The sequence below is a fragment of the Natator depressus genome, chromosome 5 (genome assembly GCF_965152275.1).
Source record: "Natator depressus isolate rNatDep1 chromosome 5, rNatDep2.hap1, whole genome shotgun sequence".
NCBI classification, from domain to species: Eukaryota; Metazoa; Chordata; order Testudines; family Cheloniidae; genus Natator; species Natator depressus.
Genome location: NC_134238.1, coordinates 112,085,694 through 112,101,193, shown reverse-complemented (window position 1 = coordinate 112,101,193; position 15,500 = coordinate 112,085,694). Strand labels below are relative to the sequence as shown.

Here is a 15,500-nt window from a genome sequence, read left to right as displayed (position 1 = left end):
GGCAGCTTGACTTTGACTAAACTAAATTGTCCCTGTAGGGCTTATAGTCGCTCTGAAAAAACTTGAGAGGGAAGTCAGGAAAACTCAAAAGACAGTACATATGCACAACGTCAGTTCACTAACTTTTCTTTTCTTTTTTATACCAAATACCAAGTTACAAAAGGAAGGTGAACAGGACAAATGTAATAGATTCATCTGAGTCATGACTAGAGGTATGTGAAATATTTATAATAAAATGAAAAATGACTTGAAACTCGAGGTTCTTCATGTGCTACTAGGTATTGAAAACTTGGCCCATTTATGTGGGAAATGTCACTAAATCCCCATAAAAATGAGTTGGGTTGAAAACTGCCCCTTTTTCCAAGCAAAGGTGACTTTTACATTGTAAACATGCAAAAGTGAGCGTTTTTGTGCAAAAATGGGTATTCCAACAAAATGTGGAGGTGGAGGGAAAGCAAACGGGGGTGGGGGTGGGGGAGGGAAGGATGCATGTGTGCAAGGTTATGTGAAATGAAATGGGGAAAGTGTGCGTGCAGATTTCCCATGGGCTTTTTTATCAATTTTTTTTGTTACAGCTGAAATCATGACAGTTTTTTAACACAAGCCTCACCCATGCTCAATTACACTCTGATTAATCACTGTGTCGACTTTCCTCTAAAATGGTACCTTATTGTCACTGATCAACCAGAAATGAGACAGAGAAACACAGATGGGTTTCTTGTTTCCACGGTCTTGAATGTAAGTCTCTTTCATCTCGTTATTGTAATATGTGATGCAGGGAGCGACCTTGCTATCTTCAAACCCCATTAACTAAACCAAGAGAGGGATGCTTTTCAGTGCCATTTTGGAAATCATATGAGGAAACTTTGATACTGAATTAGGGTAATACTAACTATGGATGTCTTCAGATTGCTTTAAAAAAATAGAGAAGCATATTTGTAAGTGACCCTGGATATGAAATATCAAAGGGGTCTGATCCCAACCATTGGAGCATGAGAGGGAGCTTTTTACCTACAGTTTGAAAGACAGCTGTATTCAAACAGTACACAGGAACATTTGCTGCCTCCTGGTCTTTTATTGAAATATATCAGAGTGCAACGTACTGTAGTGTGCATTTTTTAACCTTCTAACTTGCATCATGATACCTTCAGGCATCCATTTTACCTGCTTGAAGGAATCAGGAGCTGGAATCAGTTTAGGAAAGTAGAAAGCTTGAAACACGGTTAAATCAGTAGGCTTATGAAAATGAGCTCAATATCCTAGTTTGCTGCTACTTGTCAATTAACAAAAATGTGGTCTTGGGATTGTGTTGGAGGGTTGTTTGTTATCCAATACCATTTTCCTATGGCTGCAGATTAGAGAAATGAATGCATTTGTTTCTTTTTTTGCATTATTTTCCAGCTGAAAAAAAACCTTTCTTGTTAGCTGTCGACAATGTCACTTCCCCTTTTTCCTGTGATGGGTTTCTACTGCTTCTTATTTTGAAACAGAGGTGATAATTAATCTTCCCACATTCAAGCATTGCAAACATATTTCAATTTCAAATGAGATAAGACCCATGCTTGAAACGCCCACACTTACAATTTTAGATAGCTTTGTACCACACATTGTAACTGGCCTGAATTTTCTTCATGGCACTGACATTATCAACAATGAACTTGTAAAGCTTTATATCTAATTGGCAGCCTCTACACAATTGATCACAGACTCATATGGGATCTGGAGGGTTGGAAATGCACAATGCAGAAGAAATGAAGGGACTGTTTAGTATTCACCTGCTTGTTGGACTCCCTCTTTCCTGTGTCCATACACTTTAGGCTGTTTAGATTCATGCGGCTTACTTACGCCATTATTAATTCAATTACATTGACTGCCCATTAAACTGAGAATTAACTTCAAGGTCATGTTACGGATTTTTAAGAGCCTTAAGACTGTGACGCTCTCCCACCTTCAAGAGAGAGTTACATTTGTTCTCCAGCATTCTTTATGCTCATGCCATGGTTTATTTGTTGCTAGTCATCAGCCTGATATGTACATTTGGATGATGCTAAGAATTCAATGAAAGGTTCTAAATAGGGCTGTTAGGCAATTTTAAAAAAAGAATCGTGATTAATCATGCGATTAATTGCACTGTTAGACAATAATAGGATACCATTTAAATAGTTTTGAATGTTTTCTGCATTTTCAAATATATTGATTTCACTTACAATACAGAATGCAAAGTGTACAGTGCTCACTTTATATTTATTTTTATTATATTTGCGTTGTAAAAAACAAAAGAAATAGTATGTTTCAATTCACCTAATACAAGTATAGTAGTGCAATCTCTTTATCATGAAAGTTGAGCTTACAAATGTATAATAATGTAAAAGAAAACTGCATTCAAAAATAAAACAATGTAAAACTTTAGAGCCTACAAGTCCTACTTCTTGTTCAGCCAATCACTGAGACAAATAAGTTTGTTCACATTTGCAGGAGATAATGCTGCCCGCTTCTTGTTTACAATATCACCTGAAAGTGAGAACAGGCGTTCACTTGGCCCTGTTATAGCCAGTGTCACAAAATATTTATGTGCCAGGTGCACTAAGGATTCATATATCCTTTCACGCTTTAACCAGCGTTCCAGAGGACATGAGTCCATGCTGATTACGGCTTCTACTCGATAACCATCCAAAGCAGTGTGGACCGACGCATGTTCATTTTCATCATCTGAGTCAGTCAGATGCCACCAGCAGAAGGTTGATTATCTTTTTTGGTGGTTCAGATTCTGGAGTTTCCACATCAGAGTGTTGCTCTTTTAAGATTTCTGAAAGCATGCTCTACACCTCATCCCTCTCAGCCTTTGGAAGTCACTTCAGGTTCTTAAACCTTGGGTTGAGTGCTGCAGCTATCTTTAGAAATCTCACATTGGTACCTTCTTTGCATTTTGTCAAATCTCCAATGAAAATGTTCTTAAAATGAACAACATGTGCTGGGTCATCATCCAAGACTGCTATAACATGAAATATATGGCAGAATGCGGGTAAAACAGTAGGAGACATACAATTCTCCCCCAAGGAGTTTAGTCACAAATTTAATTAACGATTTTTTTTTTTAAAATGAGCATCATCAACATGGAAGCATGTCCTCTGGAATGGTGGCCGAAGCATGAAGGGACATACGAATGTTTAGCATATCTGGCATGTAAATGCCTTGCAATGCAGGCTACAAAAGTGCCACAAGAATGCCTGTTCTCCCTTTGTATTCTGTGTTGTAATTTAAATCAATATATTTGAAAATGTAGAAAAACATCCAAAAATAGTTAATAAATTTCAATTGTTATTCTATTGTTTAACAGTGCAATTAAAACTACAATTGTGATTAATTTTTCTAGTTTTAATCCTAGCATTCAGGTGTGCCAGTCCCTGATTTCTGTTTATTTACACATCTGCTCAGAACCTCTATTCGGTTTCTGACTTGTCTTTTTTTATTCTTCTTATTATAATTTATTATTTGTATTACTGTAGTACCTAGATTTCCCAGCTGAAATCATGGCCCCATGGTGCTAAGAACTGTAAAGTCACATGGTGAGACAGTCCCCACCCTGAAGAGTTTACCATCTAAGAGCCAGATTCTAATACACCTTGGGCTGGTCTACTCTAAAGCTGTAAGTTGACCTAAGTTACGCTACTTCAGTTACATAAATTACATAACTGAAGTCAACATAATTTAGGTAAACTTACAGCAGTGTCTACACCACGTTGTGTTGATGGGAGACGTTCTCCAGCCAACTTCCTTACTCTTCTCGGGGAGCTGGAGTACAGACGTTGACAGGAGAGCGCTCTCCCATCGACTTAGCAGGTCTTTACCAGACCTGCTAAATCGACACGTATTTAGCATTAATCACACAGTGCCGATTTAGCCGTAAGTATAAACAAGCCCTTACTCATGTTGGGTAGTACATTATACCACAATAAGTCTATAAATCTCCCTTGTTGCAATTTCAGCCCATTACTACTTGTCCTGTCCTCACTGGATAAGCAGAAAAAAATTATATCACCCTCCTCTTTATAGCAATCTTTTGTATACTTGAAGACAGTTATAATGATCCACCCCCTCTGTCTTCTCTTCTTCAGACTAAACAAACCCAGTTTTTCAATCTTTCCTCATCGGTCATGTTTTCTAGACCTTTAGTCATTTTTGTTGCTCTCCATGGGACTTTCTCCAATTTGTCCATGTCTTTCCCAAAGAGTGGTGCCCAGAACTGGACACAATATTCCAGGTGAGGCCTTATCCAGTGCTGAGTAGAGTGGAAAAATTAATTCCCGTGTCTTGCTTACAATACTCCTGCTAATACAACCAAGAATAATGTAACTGAGAAAATATCTTCAATTTTAGAGTTGTTGTTAATTGTTTTATTAGACTTCTGTATACCAATTTGTTGATTTACAAAAGCACTTTATTAAAGAAATAATAAAAATAATCAATATAAAGAGCTTTTGCAAGTCCAGCTTCCCTTCCTTCTCTCTTCTGCAAAGAGTTCTATTCTTGTTCCTATTACTATTATTTTGCTGAATACCATAGGTTTGCCCAGGCACAAAAGGCAAGAGGGCTGGGATAAATAATAATGTTGACAGTATTTTGCACTTATGAAGCACCTGATGCTGTCCATTGAAGTCAATGGATGTTTAATATTACAAATATTATGGACTGTGATCCAAGTGCTTCTCAGAACCCTGGGAAGTAGGGAAGTAGTATTATACATCTTTTATGGACTGGTAAACCGAGGCACAGAGCTATTAGTAAATTGTCACGGCCACACAGAGCTGAGAATAGAACACAGGAGTCATGATTTACTAAAAAAAGGAAAAGGATGGGTATGATGGAATGACTAAAAGTGTGGCAGTCTTGGGAACAAGAGAGGCACTATTGCCTTCACCACAATGGGGCAGATCCTCACCGAGTGTCAATTGTCACATCAACTCGAATGTGTTTCCACCAGGTGACAATGCATCCCAAGAGTTTCACCCACAAACTTGAAGGACCCCCAAACAAGGTGCTCTGAGGAATGGGAGAAATAAAACACTGAGGAGCTAAAACTGGTGAGAGTTTAGAGTTTCTTTTCTTTGTTGGAAATAATTTTATATATTTATTTGGGATTAGCTTTCCTAAAGATCAGTTGTGGTTTTTAATTTACAGTATTTGTTTACAGCTACATAAGAAAACAATGACTGCCTCGAACACCATCTGCTTGCATTTTCCCCCAAAGGATTTTGCATATTTTCAGCAAGAAATGAGTCTAAATATCCTGCAATTTTCTCCAAAATGCTTCATAATTTTACAGCATCCCTGATAATGAAGTACAGTATGTGCCCTTTTAATAAGCCAAAATGATTCTGAATTGCAGGCAGAGTCCTCCAAAATTGTGAATACATAACATGCTGCTGAAAAGAAGATGCATTTTCTGCCTGAGGATAGAAGAAAAAAGGCTGCAGAAGGAATTTCCTTTTTAGATTGGAATAGAGAGTCAGGGACTTTTGCACTGAAATAGGGAGTCAGAATCCACAAGAACAAAGAGGTTCAGATTCTAGTCAAAAGTGTGAGAAATGAGCTGGTGAAGCCCAGGTTTTAATAGTGTACAGTATAGGAATGACTACCAATTGATATGCATCCCAGTACTGGTGCTTCCAGCCTTTGTGACTCACCAGTCCTTAGACAACCTTAAGATCCTCCTCCCAGTTTTCATGATGAGTCTTGATACTCTATGCTGGTATGCGACCACTATCCACCTCCCATTCACCTGTATGCCCGAATATTCTATGGGTATGTCTATACTGCATTGTCAACCCAGATCTCTGAAACTTGGACTTGGAGTTTCTTCGCCTGCCCTGGAGCATCCACACTGCACTGTAAATCTTGGTTCACAGTTGCTGGACCTGGGTCTCGGGGTCTCGGAGCTGTGCTAATGCATCCATACTGCATTACACAGACCTTCTGACATGAGTCTGCAGCTTGAGCTGCATCCACACTGAAAAATGACAGGGTTTGGACCTGAGTCTTAGTCTGACTTGGGTTCTGAACCCCTCCCCCACAAAGAGAGCTCTAGGACCTGGGTCCTGAGTGCTTGCTGACCTGAGTCAGACTGAATCATAGAATCATAGAATATCAGGGTTGGAAGGGACCTCAGGAGGTCATCTGGTCCAACCCCCTGCTCAAAGCAGGATCAATCCCCAATTAAATCATCCCAGCCAGGGCTTTGTCAAGCCTGACCTTAAAAACTTCTAAGGAAGGAGATTCTACCACCTCCCTAGGTAACGCATTCCAGTGCTTCACCACCCTCCTAGTGAAAAAGTTTTTCCTAATATCCAACCTAAACCTCCCCCACTGCAACTTGAGACCATTGGTCTGTGTGTGGACAGAAGGGGGGACTTGGGTTCAAACCTGAATCAGAGCCCAGGCTTACTGCACAGTGTAGACTTGCCCAATGGGGCTGGGAAAATTCAGACACCAGTCTTGTTATTTTATCCCATATTGCAATGAAAGTCAGGAGTTACAAGCAGTTGAATGAGAAATGGTGCCTGATCCAATAGAGGTCTTAGTTGGATAAATTTGTACAAATGCTCAAATAGGCCCAGTTCAGAAAACCACTTAAACACATACTTAACTCTAAGCACATGAGTAGTTTGATCACAGTGGGACAACTCATGTTCTTAAGTACTTAGTCAGGTCCAGGCCATTTGCTGGGAACTACTGATCTAGATCAAGTTGCCTTGCTGAGTCTTCTGCACACAATTAGCTGCATCCTGAGATTTCTCTCTTCAAGGGCCACATGTTCAGTAACTACATGAATGGAAGTCAACCATTACTTATTTATTATTTATAAAACCAAACCGAACAGGGCACCTATTTAATGCTCTAGGCACCCAGACAGTTAAAAGCGCAATTACTTGCACACAAGAGAAAACCAGCAGCTAGCCCTTAATGTGGAACCAAACACCAGATAAAACATACTGCACAGATAAAGTAATTGAATACCCATCCCACATGAAAGACCTCAGGCAGCATTCTTCCAATCCTCTAATGCCTCCCTTAAAATGATGAACCTTTCAGCGTAACCTTGAACTTCTACCGTTCTGGGCTATATTGGCCCCAAGGGAGGAAGAACTTTCCTAAAGAAAGGGGCCATCCTGGAGAACGCTTTGCCAGCAGTCCCCTCTAATTTATATCCTGAGCGGGTCATGCTTGAGAGCCTCTGCTGATCACAACTTTGTCATCTGCACATTAAAAAAAGAGAATAAACCCTCTGGTTTCCAGGTAACAATTATCATCACTTCGTATATTTCTGTGGAGGATTGGAAAGCAAACTTCTGAGTTTTTAGCGGGTTTATTCCTTCCAACAAAAAAGAGGAATTTGTGTGATTTGGGTAAACCTATTTACAGAGCATGCACCAGATTTTCCCCATGGACACAATGGGGCTGAAGTTTCTATTCACCACACGTGCACCAATTGGTGGATTTGCCCCTTTGGGGAGGGGGGAGTAGCAGCCATTAGTATTGACTCTGGGAGTTCTGCCAGGAGACAGCAGATTTAAGTTCCAGCCAGGGATGTAGTGAACTGGGCCCGATATTTGCAGAATCTGCTATTTGAATGCTGAAGATGTCTATGAGGATTATGGAGTCAACTCTCTCCTTTGAACTGAACTAATTTCACTGCTTGATGTTGCAATGCAATTTGTTAGGGGAGGACCTTTGCTCCGAACCCCCAATGAGTTATTACCCCAAGGTCCTGACTAGTTTTGTCATTTAAGAGCTCATCCAGGTCAAATTTCAAATTGGCTGATTACTTTCTGTCCCCCTAATTCTCCCCTGTGGCATTATTTGGAGTACAATTATTTGCTTCTCATTTTAAAAAAAAGCCCAGCTGGATATGGGCTGCTGGTACAGGATTTGCTGCTGTTTTCCCCAGAGTTGGCTACATTTCATTGTTTGGTGAGTGATCTCTCTTTATGGCATACAATCTGTAAAACGCTTTGGGTTTCTCCAGAGCGAAAAGTGCTATGCACATATAAGTGTGAAGTGATTACTATGATTTAACATATTACTAGTTTGTGGTTTGGGATCACTGTTTGACACATGGTTTCCTTTGGGCTCCAGTTTTCAGGGTGTTGTGAATTTAGGTACTATTCAGACAGTGCCTGAAGTTATTGTAGTGGACATTTATTTTCAGGCTAGATAAACCTTTGTCTAAAAGAATTACATTGCTTGCTGACTTTCCACAGGCAGCCATTTATTTTTCTGGTCTTTGGTTCAGAAGCAGGCTTCCCCCCAGAGATTTAGGACTTCTGAGGACCTTATGAGCTCAGACACTCATATCTCTCTCGAGATGTGTGTATTTTGGAAGCTAGGTCATGGTTCTGAAGCCAGAGCCCTGCATAAGGAATGCTGAGGAGCTGCACCACCCCAGGAAGGGCAATGAAAAGATGCACAATCGCCGACACGGCTGCTTCTTCCACGTGAAATTGGGCAATCTTTTCCCTCCATCACCTTTCCACCCCTGGCATGCTGGCCCTGTTCTGTGGGCTCATAAACCCCTCCCAGCCCCCTTTTCAGAGCCTTGATTCCTGGGAACAGGAGCAAGCGCAAGTAGCTTCTTTGTCCCTGATGCTGAGCATCTCAAAAGGGAGGGGGGGCATCTTTCTTACCTGTCCCCTTCCTTCACGATCCATCACGATCCATCTCACGATCCATCTTCTGACCTATAGAATCATATGCATCATTTTAATCTCTAGGACACTTAATGGGGCAACACTGCAGCCTTTGTTTAGTTGCAAGATCGTAGTTAGAGAGCACGTAAAATAAATGTATTAGCCCTATGAAGTATTTCTAAACTCAGGAATGCCAAAGGTTTGCCATTGCTGCCATTCTCTGATAATGTCAAGGGAGAGGCTCGGCCTGCTTTTTTTTTAACATATATGTTTATGGCTGTCATTCTGCAAGAGTTATGGAGGGGGGGAAGGAAGGTAAAATGGCTGAAAATTGTGATGCCAGCTCTAAGTTTTTGTAATCACAGTAAAGTGAAATGTGTTTAAGATCTCTGTAATGCTGATACGCGCAATGCAATATGTCTTCCATCAAGGTGCTAATTTCCTTGCCTCTAGTGACAAAAAATAAAAGCAACACTTCCTTAAACCCAGCTATTAGGGTATCAAAGGAAGCAAAATGAAAGGAAGAAATGAAGTGAGCGCAGTGTATAAAGAGAAAACACAGAGTGATAATGAAATGAAAAATTACACCAGAAAATGGAAATTAGTGGGGAAATGGAAATGGTGAGAATACTATTTTGAATTACCAGCTAAAATGCCTACAAAATATGACTTTTTGTGTACATGTCAATCAATGTCAATGCCCATGTTCCTCTCTAATGGAAGCAGAAAATGATGATATATAGCCACTGAAATCCACTGCACCAGGTATGTGAGCTCACATGGGGTATGATGTTTGCAGAAATCTTTCCTTTTCAGCCAGGTGCTTTACAAATGGTTGTTAGCAAGAAGTGACTGTTTTTCCAGCTAGCCTTGCCCAGGGTGTACTGTATGGTAAGCAACAACTCACTCCCACCTAAGGCCCCTGTTAACGTCAGGGTTTGTTTACCTGCTGTACAGCATATGTGGAAACATCTCCAGGTTGGTTCATTTGTGAAAGCTAAGAGAGGGCAGAAGCATTGTGGTATTTCTATCCAAAGGACAGCGCCTTTAATAAATAGCCTTCTGCTTATTTTCCTGAACTACTCAAGCAAATCTGTGGCCTCATGAGGATCACCCCTGTCTACAAGGACTGAGGTTCAGTGTGCCATCTCCTCCACCCCACACTCCTTAAGCAGAATGGTTTTGACCTACAGGAGAGATAACAGGGAATGTATCCAAAACTGCATGTGTTTATGGGAAGGACTTTGGGGAATGGAGGATTCCTGTTAAACAGGTGGAGGGGCAAACCTCCCATATATTCCAGCCAGGACCATGATAAAGGGGGAGACACTATACTCTCTTCAGTGCCTTGAGTTCTCAGTTGGCATGAATCAGCTTCTACTCTATGCCCCATGGCACAAGAGCAGTAAACATCACACTAGCTTTTCAACCTGTCCTTTGTGGGATGGGGTCCCCATGATCCAGGGCAGAGCTGTTTTAACCAGCCCTGTGGTTCTCAAATGAATCAGAAGATACTTTTAGTTCAATATCCATTCCATCTCAAGGCTGAAGATCAACTTGGATGCTCTGGTTGCCAGTTCCCAGATTTAAATACTGGGGTCTGGGTGAATTCATGGGGCAGGTACTGTACTGCATAAAGGAATAGACAGTCCCTGCTGCAAATAGTATATCGCCTAATTTGAAACAAGACACAACAAATGAGTGTGTCAGAGGCTGGCCAGAGGATGACAATTTTGTTTTGTGACAACTTTTGAGATCTCATTGTTTGTTTTCGTTCTAGTTTCCACGGTAAGCTTAGGACTCCTTCCTGGGAGAAAGGCTCTAAGCTGAAGTATCAGTGGATATGTGGCTCTGCTGCTTATCAAAGATCACTTTTTAATGAAAATATGTATATCTTAGCACCCATTCCTTGACCAGTATTATTTGATACAGTTGGTGGGATTCAAACTTTTCTACAGTATGGAATAGCCTGTCAATCTCTTACAGTGGCAAGCAATTACTTATGTGAGTAGTCTTACTGATGTCAGTGGGATTATTCCTGTTGTGGGCAACTGTTAAATAATGAGGGTAAGGAGTTTACAGTCTAGCCCTTTATTATTTATTGGGCAAAATCCTAAACTTCATAGTCAAAATCCCTTTGGACCCAATGGGAGTTTGTTCCCTTTGAGTAAGGACTAAGAAGGGCTTCACAATTTGGCCCATTATCATTAAGATATTTTATTATCATTAAATATTGGTGTCTCCACCCCCAAGAGCCTACAGTGTAAGACCCTGAAAAAACTTACCATATGCTTGATTTTAAGCACCTGAACAGTCCCATAAATTTCAGTAGTAGTCCTGAGTTTAAAGTTTAGTAGTACATTTGTATGTCTTTGCAGGATCAGTGCTTTAATCAAACGGAGGGAATGATGGCAATGGACAAAAGATGGGTGTGGAATACAGAATGGAAGGACAAGGGTATAAATAAATGGGTGATGTGAATCCCATTATGTTGTGTACAAAGCTTTTAAGTCCTTTTTAAAATTATTTTAAGCGAGTACGCAGCAGGAAGGGAGAGTAGAAGTAAAAATAGCACAAGAGTGGAAGTCCACAGCAGACAGCGATGTGAGGCAAGTGTGTTTAGAGGAGGAATTTAAAGGAGGAAGTGAAGATGTGACACAGTACTACATGACATTCTCATAAGCAAGCTAAGGAAATGGGGTCTAGATCAAATTACTGTACGGTGGGTGCACAACTGGCTGAAAGACTACTCAAAGAGTAGTTACCAATGGTTCAGGGTCAAAATGTGGGGATGTATCTAGTGGAACCTCATAGAATTCTCTCAGGTCCAGTACTACTAAATATTTTCGTTGATGACTTGGATAATGAAGTGGAGAGATGACACCACGCTGGAAGGGATTGTAAGCACTTTGGTGGGGAGAGGATTAGAATTCAAAACAACACTGGCATTGGTCTGAAATCATCAAGATGAAATTCAATAAAGACAAGCACAAAGTACTACACTTAAGAAGGAAAAATCAAACGCAGAATTACAAAATCGAAAATAACTGGCTAGGTGGTAGTACTGCTGAAAAGGATCTGGGGGTTATAGTGGACTACAAATTGAATGAGTTAATAATGTGATGCAGTTGTGAAAAAGGCTAATATAATTCTGGGATGTATTAACAGCGGTGTTGTATGTAAAATGTGGGAGGCAATTGTCCCACTCTGGTGAGGCCTCAGCTAGAGTAGTGGAGTCTCCAATTCTGGGCGCTGCCCTGTAGGAACGATGTGGACAAATTAGAGAGTCCAGAAGAAAGCAACAAAAATGATAAATATATATCTATATTTATATATAGATATATATCTTCATATGTCAGATTTCAATATATATAAAGTTTTTAAAAAACTGGGCATGTTTTGTCTTCAGAAAAGGTGACTGAGGGGGCACCTGATACGTCTTCCAATATGTGAGGGTGTTATCAAGAGGACGGTGATCAATTGTTCCCCACATCCACTGAAAGTAGGACAAGAAGTAATGGGCTTAATTTGCAACAAGGGAGATTTAGGTTAGATATTAGGATAAAACTTTCTAACTACAACAGACAATTAAGCCCTGGAATAGGCTTCCAAAGGAGGTTGTGGAATCCCCATCACTGGAGATTTTAAGAACAGGTTAGACAAACACCTGTCAGGGTGGTCTTGGCATTTGGCCCTGCTTCAGCGCCGGAGGCTGGACTTGATGACTTCTCAAGGTCCCTTCTAGCCCTACATTTTTATGATATACAGCAAGAAGGTCATTCCAACCATAGGTGGTAGTGAGTGGAAAAAACATGAAGAAGCAAATAAGAGTAGGCAGAGGGCTACTCTCCTCAGGGTTGCAGCAATACACTGTACTCCCACTGGGAGTTTGAGTGCTCTGGGAGACATCGTGGATCTCTGAGTAACAATGCCTCCCAGAGATTCCCCTAAGGTGAGGAAACGCTACACTTTCCCCACTGTGGGCCTGCCCCTAGTCACCACATCTGGTCCAGAGTGAGAAACAAGATGATAAGACTGGGCAGATCTTAGGCATGAAATGGGAGTATTGTAGAGAGAAACAAGGACCTGATTTCCACTGTTCTGCACCTTATATGCCCCTGATGTACATATACAAAGAGTATATAAAACACAACCAAATCAGAATGGTGACATTTCACAACCATGTTACGCTCACTCTCAACCTTTAATTACTTCACTGGGAGTTGAGGGTGCTCAGCACGTCCTAGAAAGCTCTCAGAACTTTGCAAGTGGTGACCCTTAAAGAGGAAGGACCTGAATTATATCTGTATTACATAATGGTGGGGGTATTTGTAGGGCAGTAACTGAGTGCTACAAACAAGAAAGAGAGATAGGCTTCCTGATTAAAGAGTCCTGGATCCTTAAAGCTCCATTACACACATTTAAAATAAATTATGCATCCACTTGGCATCTGTTTATTAAATAATTCAGTTAGTTTAAATTCTGTCTAAATATCCTTTTTTCTGTAATTTATAAAATCTCTTGACAGGCAATAGAAGGAAATAAACTGAATGCTCAAGCAAGGGGTTTTAAAGTTTATTTATTTATTTATTGAGGGGATGTGGTGGAAGGAAACTGTTACACATGCCAAATGCACTACTAATTTATTCAGTGTTACAGAACTGTGTCAGCATAGATTGAACATTTCTAGATGAATGAGGTACATGAATCATATATTTAATAGTTTGTTTACAAAGCCCTAGTCTAAAATATTGCATACATCTTTTTTTTCCCACGTGCTTAATTGCTTCCTCTTGACGTCGTTCCCGGAGCTGACAATGGAATATCCCTAGTTCTGGGCAAATAGGCCCACTATATTCTTCCTCCAACTTATTCTAAATTTAAGGCTCCAAAGACAGCAACTCACAGGACTCTTGGAAGTTGTACATTTGTTTCAAAGGGAGTAAAAATTGCAGTGGTGTTCCTGTAATCCTTTTCCTTGAGGAGAGATCCTGACACCACCAGGCATGAATGGTAAATATTTACCACGGAAAACTTCCCATCTTCTAACTTGCTCTCTCCACAGAATTATGAACCCACTTGCTTCAGAATTTCACCACAGCAGTTTTCAAGCACCATCCTTTTAAGAGCTACATTCTACTTCAAAAAGGACATGCCAAGTACACTGAGCAGCACTGCATGTGAGTTTTGCCTAGCGAACGTGTTATAGGATTTGAACCTGTTTTCTATTCCCTTACTGGGTTGGACTGAATTACTCTGCAAGACATATGTTTGACCCACCCCAGTGGATTAGGATTTGTTCTCTAGCACTTAGGACGGAAGAATCCCATGCACCGCTACAGACAGGGACCGAATGGCTAGGCAGCAGTTCTGCAGAAAAGGACCTAGGGGTTACAGTGGACGAGAAGCGGGATATGAGTCAACAGTGTGCCCTTGTTGCCAAGAAGGCCGATGGCATTTTGGGATGTATAAGTAGGGGGCATTGCCAGCAGATCAATTGTGATTGTCCCTCTCTATTCGACATTGGTGAGGCCTCATCTGGAGTACTGTGTCCAGTTTTGGGCCCCACACTACAAGAAGGATGTGAAAAAATTGGAAAGCGTCCAGCGGAGGGCAACAAAAATGATTAGGGGACTGAAATACATGACTTATGAGGAGAGGCTGAGGGAACTGGGATTGTTTAGTCTGCAGAAGAGAAGAATGAGGTGGGATTTGATAGCTGCTTTCAACTACCTGAAAGGGGGTTCCAAAGAGGATGGATCTAGACTGTTCTCAGTAGTAGCTGATGACAGAACAAGGAGGAATGGTCTCAAGTTGCAGTGGGGGAGGTTTAGGTTGGATATTAGGAAAAAAACTTTTTCACTAGGAGGGTGGTGAAGCACTGGAATGCATTACCTAGGGAGGTGGTGGAATCTCCTTCCTTTGAGGTTTTTAAGGTCAGGCTTGACAAAGCCCTGGCTGGGATGATTTAGTTGGGGATTGGTCCTGCTTTGAGCAGGGGGTTGGACTAGATGACCTCCTGAGGTCCCTTCCAATCCTGATATTCTGTGATTCTATGATTCTCTTTATGATTGAATATTGTGCTGGAGAAATTAATGGTTTTAGTCCAGAAAAGATGAAAACTATTAATCAAGAAGCAGTAGAGGTGGGGCCGAAATAGAAATCTTGGCTCTCTATGCTTCGTTTCTATGTTTATAAAAATGTTGGTCAGACTTTTTATAATTGCTGGCACAGGACTTATCATTAAGACTGTTTATAAATAATTATAGCACTCATGTAGAAAATATTTTTGTGTTCTTGACTTTGCAACCTTAATTTGCCCTCCTTGTGCATATGAATTATGAAACAGTCTTTAATTACATGATTACATAAAAAAATTTCCACAGGTCTCTGGCTTCATTCAGTGCACAGAATGGATAGTACTCTGTTAATAAGCAACTATTCAATGTTTTGTTTTATCCTCTATGTTTGATGTTTAGCCCCATGTCTTACTTGCTGCACACTATTCAAACTCTGTTCTGAAGACAGAACTATTAATTCCTTCATAGGGTTTTCTATGGTGCTCATCATTATAGTATCTGAGTGCTTCATAAACATTCATTAATTTATCTTCACAATTACTGTGTCCCCATTTTACAGACGGGGAGCTGAGGCACAGAGAGATTAAGGACAAAAAGCACCCACTAATTTTGGTTGCCCAATTTGAGACACTTCAGTTTTCAGAATGCTTAGCATTATATAGCACTTCATATGTTCAAAGCACAGCTCCCATGTACTTCAACTGCAGTTTTGAGTGCTCAACACTTCTATAAAGCC

At 40.6% G+C, this 15,500-nt stretch overlaps 1 long non-coding RNA gene across 2 annotated transcripts in view; it reads right to left on the bottom strand.

Annotated features, from left to right (window-relative positions):
- The window catches only part of LOC141987056 (uncharacterized), a 95,959-nt gene that overhangs the window by 13,886 nt on the left and 66,573 nt on the right, over positions 1-15,500 (bottom strand). Inside the window, exons 5-6 of one of the 2 annotated variants that reach the window (XR_012639432.1) lie at positions 8,682-8,735; positions 7,062-7,253 (exon numbers count right to left, since the gene is read on the bottom strand). This is a non-coding gene — a long non-coding RNA (uncharacterized LOC141987056). Of the gene's footprint in view, positions 1-7,061; positions 7,254-8,681; positions 8,736-15,500 lie in introns of those variants that run through there. The other variant, XR_012639431.1, reaches the window with a different exon arrangement.